Source organism: Notamacropus eugenii, chromosome 3 (genome assembly GCF_028372415.1).
Source record: "Notamacropus eugenii isolate mMacEug1 chromosome 3, mMacEug1.pri_v2, whole genome shotgun sequence".
Classification (NCBI taxonomy): domain Eukaryota; kingdom Metazoa; phylum Chordata; class Mammalia; order Diprotodontia; family Macropodidae; genus Notamacropus; species Notamacropus eugenii.
The window spans coordinates 143,511,757-143,519,381 of NC_092874.1; the positions used below are offsets into that span (position 1 = coordinate 143,511,757).

The 7,625-nt window shown below is 37.9% G+C and overlaps 1 pseudogene; it reads right to left on the reverse strand.

The window, feature by feature from the left end:
* Window positions 1-5,404: 5,404 nt before the first annotated feature.
* On the reverse strand, window positions 5,405-6,462 carry LOC140531275 (glyceraldehyde-3-phosphate dehydrogenase-like; annotated as a pseudogene).
* Window positions 6,463-7,625: the final 1,163 nt, after the last annotated feature.

Genomic DNA, 7,625 nt, shown 5'->3' on the forward strand with positions numbered 1-7,625 from the left:
CATGCTCTCTGTCTATGCAGACTCCATCTAACTGCCCTAACAATGATAAAATTCTTAGGAGTCGCATGCACTATCTTCCTATATAGAAATGGAAACAGTTCAACTTTGAGTCCCTCCATGATTTTTACTCATTATATTTACCTTCTTGTGATTCTCTTGAGTCTTGTGTTTGAATGTCAAATCTTCTATTCAGTTCTAGTCTTTTCATTAGGAATGTTTGAAAGTTCTCTCATTAAATGTCCATTTTTTTTAACCTTGAAGGATTATACTCAGTTTTTCAGGGATTAGTTATGTGTTGAAATCCTAGCTCCTTTCCTTTACAGAACATTCTAATATATTCTAAGCCCTCCAACTCCTTTTACATGGTAATTGTGAAATTTGTGTGGTCCTGACAATATTTGAATTGTTTCTTTCTGGCTGCATACAATATTTTCTCTTTGTCCTAAGACCTCCAGAATTTGGATATAGTATTCCTGGGAGTTTTCATTTGGGGAATTCTTTAGGATGTGCTCAGTGGATTCTTTCACTTTCTATTTTTCCCTCCACTTCTCAGATACCAGGGCAGTTGTCCTTTATAATTTGTCAAAATATGATACCTAGACTGTTTTTTGACTTTAAGTTAGTACAAATAATTCTTAAATTATCTCTCCTCAATTTACTTTCCAGGTTGTTTGTCTGAGGAGCTATCTCATATTTTCTCTTTTTTTTTTCATTCTTTCAATTGTGTTTGATTGTTTCTTGATGTCTCATGGAGTCATTAGCTTCCATTTGTTCAATTCTAATTCTTAAGTAATTATTTTATTGAGTAATGTTTTAGCTCTTTTTCATTTTGGTCAATTCTGCTTTTTAAGGAGTTTCTTTCTTTAGTGAATTCGCATGTCTCTTTTATTATTAGACCAGTTTTGCTTTTAAAGTTTATATTTTTGTTAAGTATTTCTTTGTTCCTCTTTTATGAAGCTGTCTATTCTTTTTTCACAGTTTTCTTGCTTCATTCTCATTTCTTTGCCAAATTTCTCCTCTATTACTCCTATCTCTTTCTTTAACTCTTCTAGAAATTCTTTTTGGCCTTGATTTAAATGAATATACTTTTCTTTGAGGTGTTGCTTTTATGTGTTTTCACATGCTTTTCTTCTTCTGAGTTTGTTTCTTGATCCTCCCTGCTTCTATAATAGATATTAATGATCAAGTTAATTTTTTCTTGTTTGCTCATTTTCCAGTCTATTTCTTGACTTTGTACTTTATATTACAATTGGGCTCTGTTCACCAAAGTGTGGAGAGGTATTGTCCTAAGCTTCTTGCTTTTTCATGCCACTATTTTTAGAGCTAGCTCTGACAGTGAACAATTTTTAGTGCTTCCAAGGTGGTGTAATGCAAGGAGAGATTTGGTTACTATTCTCCTGATCTGTGGTCTTGTCTTTACACAGGAAGGGCCTCTTCCTCTACAGCCACAAGTGGTAGCACAATTCTTGGCCTTGGAGCTGTTTCTAGGTGCCCTGCTCCCCTGTGACAGACCACAAACACTTAGCTCTGCCCTAGAACAGCTACCCAGAACTCAGTACGGGCAATGGATTTACCTATCAAGACCATCTACACTACAATGTCAGCAAAGAGTGCCACACTACAATGCCAGCAAAGAGTGCCATGTAATCTCTTTCTGATTAGTTTTTCAACCCCATGTTTTAAAAAAGATTGAGAGCTTCTAAAGATGCTGCTACTGTCAAAGCACCTCCAAAGTCCATTATGGCTGTTATAGTCCATGTACATTGAGCTAGCCCCAACACTGGTGCCACAGACCTCTCTTACAGATCTCCCAAGTTATCTTAGGTTGAAAAAATATCTTACTCTGAACTTTTGTTGGTTCTATCACTCCAAAATTTTATTAGAAGCATTATTTTAAATAGTTTGTAAAGGAATGTTGGGAGAGTTCACCTTGATTCCTGCCTATATTCTGTACCCCCATACCCTACCCCAGTTGCATTTGTTACAAGATATTTTTGTTGATTTTATCATGCCCACATTTTGTTTTGAAGACATTGTATATGATAATTTAATTTGAAGGGTTTATTGAATACTTTTTAGGGGCAGTTAGGTGGTATAATGAATAGACTTCTGGGCCTGAAGTCAGAAAGTCTCATCTTCTGAGTATAAATCTGGCTTCAGACACTTACTGTCTATGGGATCTGTTTTTTTTAACTCTGTTTTCCTTAGTTTTCTCATTGATGAAATGAGCTGGAGAAGGAAATGCAAGCTACTCCAATATTCTTGCCAAGAAAATCCCAAATGGAATCACAATGAATCAGATTTGACTAAAAATCGACTGAACAACAAACAATAACAAAAATGCAATTCTTTGAAGAAATTCCACATTATATGATTGAATGTTGCAGGGTTGCCTACCTGCATTGCTATAGAATGTTTCTTCCCCTCAGAGTTCCATATACCAATGGTATAGGTCCAATATGCAATCCTATTCCCCAAACTAGTACTAGCACAAAAGTTAGTTATTTTCATGTTTTTGTTGGCTTGTTTTTAAATTCTTCAAAAGCACTACAGTGTTAGATGGCAAAGTGTCCCAAGAAGTGATGTTTCTGTTGCCTTTCGATGAATCATAAAAAACCAACAATAAATAAAACCAAAAACTACCCTGATTCTTAAGTTTGGCTTTCCATGTCGAAATTATATATTCTGCTGTTTATGTGCAACTTCCTTTATCCCTTACTTTCATTCTGCAAGTTATTAGCATGTGTATACACATATATGTATCTATACACAAATATGCATATATGTGAGTATATCTATACAATTGTTGAGAGTATCAACAGTCAAGTTAGCCAATAAAAGAATCCAGGATTTGTTTCTGTCATCTATTCATTCAGTGTCAAAAGGAGCATTGAGGTTGTTAGAACAGCTCTAGTTCAGGGTTGACATAAAATCTGATTCTCTTTGTCATTATAAGATGGGCTGACAGCATAGGATTGACACTTTTGACTCAAATTTTAAATTTCATGTAGACAGCTTAGAGATAATAGTTACAGAAGAAGAGAAGATTAAAAAACTCATTTGTCAATATGTAGAAACGTGGTTTTACGAGAAATTCATTTGTAACCCATATATCAAATCATAGACTAAGTATCTTTCCATAAGAAGCAATCCCTTATAGATTAAAAAAAAAAATAGCTGTGACCATGATCTCTGGGCACAGTATTATTTGTCTTATATCCTTGAACTTAATCCTTTCTCAATTTCTTTTAACATATTGAGTTTAATGCTGCTCTTTTCGGCTTTAAAAATGAATGGGGAATTGTTTTAATTGATAGTGTGGAAAGAAGATTGTTAACTAGACTGAGAGGTGGAACTCCTGAGTTGTATTCCTAGTTCTGACACTAACTGGTCAGGCAGGTCATTAAACTACTCTAATTTCTGCTGCTCTAGAAGGAAGAGATTGACCTAGATGGCCACTAAATCCCCTTCTAACTAATATATGTATGTATGTGTGTGTGTGTGTGTGTGTGTGTATATAATACATATATATAACATATATAAATATATATATATACATATATGTATTTCAGTCATTCATTCTCAGACACTGACTGAGAATCTTTAGAAATTTAATCCTTTATGATTATTTTATGAGCAGCATATAAGTGATTTTTTCCTTCTAAAATATACCATCCCCTTTTAGTAGTGTACACAAAAAAAATTATCTTCCTATAAACTTCTTTCATTTTGATTATTTGGGGCCACTTCTAGGAACATTTTTGGGGAAGTGTGTGTGTGTGTGTGTGTGTGTGTGTGTGTGTGTGTATGTGTGTGTGTGTGCGCTTGTATGTATTTTACTTAAAGGCCTTGATTCCATATAAGTTAAAGGAACTGGAGATGTTTCTTAGTTACACAAGTCATCTGTGTTCAAGCATTTAAAGGTCTGACATAGGGCAAAGTCATTAGATTTTCTGTTTGACCCCACAAGGGAAGAAGCAGGGACAATAAGTGGCATAAATTGCAATGAAGCACATTTGGGCTTGATGTCAGAAAACAAAAAACAAACTTCCTATCATTTGCAGCCAAGGGTGTACTATAGCCACCTATTTGGGAGAACTGATTATAACATTTTCATTGTGATGATTCAGTCCTCAGAAGTCAGCAAAACCCACACATCTGAGCTTCATTTACTCTTTTCTTAATTGTTTAGACTTATCAAGTTTAAATGTTCACACATTTAACATTAGTGTTAATGAAGATTATACTTAAAAAATGTTATGCCTTTTCTCTGAAAGCGAGTTGTTGAAATACTTGCTAGCACACTTATGATTATGAATATCTCTCACAAAGTTGAAGATACTATCTCAAGAGGATATAGTTTTTCTCTCACTAGAGGTTTTCAATTAGAAGCTGGGTGATCTTTTGTCGGGTATACTATAGAGAGGACTCTTTTTTAGTTAGTGGTTGAATTAGTTGGCAACTAAGTTCCCATTTGTGACAAAATATGTTTATCTACCTATCTTTATCTATCTATCTATCTATCTATCTATCTATCTATCTATCTATCTATCTATCTATCTATCTAATCTATATGTTTATTTATGGGCATTCCTATAGCCTTAACAGTTCTCATGATGTGCTTCTACCAATCTGAATTTAAAAAAGTTTGAAACTTTGAGTTGTACCCTTAGGCTATTCTAATGTTAAATACTTTGTACCAATACCTCATTTCCTACCTACTAATTCACTTTACAAATAGCTATACCACCACTAAATTTGGTTCATCTATAAGGCCCATCCTAGCCTAACCTTAATCCCTGAATGGGCATTGCCTCAGTCATACTGAGATCTGGGAAAGATCTTAACTTAAAAAGACCAGTATATCAGGCCATATGCAAGCCATTCTGATCTATATCTTGCTACTGGACCCAGATGGCTCTGAAGGAGAAAGCAAAGTTGGTGACTTTGCACAGCCCTGCCTCACTTAAATCCAATTCACTTGCAAGTCATTACATCACCTTCCTGATGTCATGGTCCTCTTCAAGAAGAAGGACAAACACCAACACAGTAGCAACAATAACAAAGTCAGTCTACCAGTCAGTTGTTTCACAAGCCTGTGAATACAAATATCAGAGGAAAAACCATCAAAGTAGCTTAACTCTCTAAATAGGCCTAATTTCCCTGCTTTTTTTTCCACCTGGAAAACTCTTAGTGAAGTGAAGGAGGTGTCCATGCCTTAAATCACTTTACATGAGGACTTCAGTTTTCCCTTTTTTTTTTTTTTACACTGAATGTGGTGACTTTATTGGTGGTACACAATACAGGACTCTAGGCTTCTCCCCCCTACTACAGGGGTGTATTGGGACAAGGATGTGAATGGGACATGGTATCCCCAGTACAAAAACATAAGTTAGGAATGTAGGCCCCCCAGTGGTGGAACTCCTTTTTTGACTGGGGATGAAGATCCATGGCTTTGCACTTTACTCCTTGGAGGCCATGTAGACCATGAGGTCCACAACACAGTTGCTGTAACCATACTCATTGTCATACCAAGAAATGAGCTTGACAAAGTGGTCATTGAGGGCAATACCAGCGCCAGCATCAAAGGTGGAAGAGTAGGTGTTGCTCTTAAAGTCACAGGATACAACCTGGTCCTCTCTGTAGCCCAAGATGCCCTTCAAAGGTCCCTCTGATGCCTGCTTTACCACTTTCTTGATATCATCATATTTGGCAGGTTTCTCCAGGTGGCAGGTCAGATCCACAGCAGATACATTGGGAGTAAGAACATGGAAAGCCATGCCTGTGAGTTTCCCATTCAGCTTAGGTATGACCTTGCCTACAGCCTTAGCAGCACCAGTGGAAGCAGGGATGATGTTTTGGGCAACACCACACCCATCACACCACAGCTTACCAAAGAGTCCATCTACTGTCTTCTGGATAGCAATAATGGCATGGACTGTAGTCATGAGTCCTTCCACAATGCCAAAGTTGTCATGAATGACCTTGGCCAAGGGGGTCAAGCAGTTGGTAGTGCAGGAAGTATTACTGACAATCTTAAGGGAATCATCATATTTCTCATGGTTCACTCCCAACACGAACATTGGGGCATCAGCAGAAGGGGTGGAGATGACGACCCTCTTGGCTCCACCCTTCAAGTGAGCCCCAGCCTTTCTGTGGTGGTAAAGACTCCAGTGGACTCTACAACATACTTGGCTCCAGCATCTCCCCATTTGATATTGGTGGAATCCCTCTCCTGGAAGATGGTAATGGCTTTTCCATGGATCACCAGCTTCCCATTCTCAGCCTTGACAGTGCCCTTGAACTTGCCATGGGTGGAGTCATATTGAAACATATAAACCATGTAGCTGAGGTCAATGAAGGGGTCATTGATGGTCATGATGTCTACTCCACCTGAGGTGAATGCAGCCTGGTCACCAGATGCCCAATATGGCCAAATCCATTGACTCTGACCTTCACCATCGTGTTTCTGGGATGCGACTGAAATAGCAGATCCTGGCACCAAGCTTGGGAGAAAAGCCGAAAGCCCAATTTTCTCTTTTGAATCAGCAAAGTTGTAAATGTTACATGTCACTGGGATGTTAAAAAACAAAACATCAAGAGAAATACAACAACAAAGACTCCATAAATATTTCCTCTCCACAAGAGAAAAAACAGACTAACCTTAAAGAGCTGATTAATTGGCAAGAAAAATAAATAGCTCTCTTTGACTATTGGCTTAAGAGCCAAGTAGGAATAACCAGCATAAGTTGCATTTGGGTAATGCACCCACCCCCTCTCCCATCCCAGCTAATAAATGCATAAGACTGCTAACTTGTCTCTACTACCTGGACTCGACTTTGCTGCCAAATACACACTGCCTCATTATCATTCAGAGCAACATATTCTAGAACAGAGGTGGGGAACCTGTGGTCTCAAGGCCACATGTGGCCTTCTAGGTCCTTGAAGTGTGGCCTTTTAACTGAGTCCAAGTTTTATAGAACAAATCTTTTTATTAAAGGGATTTGTTCTGTGAAATTTGGATTCATTCAAAGGACTGTGTTTGAAGACCTAGAGAGCCACTTGTGTCCTTGAGACCACAGGTTCTCCACCCTTGTACAATGGTCTTCAAGGAGGTGAATGTGATTTACCAGTGGGATTTGTTAGATGATCCATCCAGATGCCCACACTCATCTCCAGACAGGTGACTAGGCCAGCAGGCAAGCCATCATTCTCCAGCTCATTCTGTCCCTGTTCACCACCATTACCCCCTGCCTCATCAGTAGCAGCATACACTCTTAACATACTCTGGACTGGGCTCTTCAGGTTAGTGGTGCATGAGCTCTTAGATGCCAGGCTGATCCCTTATCTTTCTTTTTCTCTAGAAGAAAAATAGAATCTCATAAAATACCTAGAAAGGAGATATAGTGAGGATAGTGTGAAAAGAACATGTATAGTATATGAAAGATGTATCATCAATGGGGAAGAGATAAGAGGCTCTAATAGGTGCTGTTGCCAGTTGACTTGGCACTCAGATTTTTAAGCATAGAACTCTCAGATCCATGACTTCATTCTCAAGATCCACATTTCCCTCCCTCAATCCTTCAAACATCTTGAAAGCAAATAAAAAAAGGGCTAGCCATCAC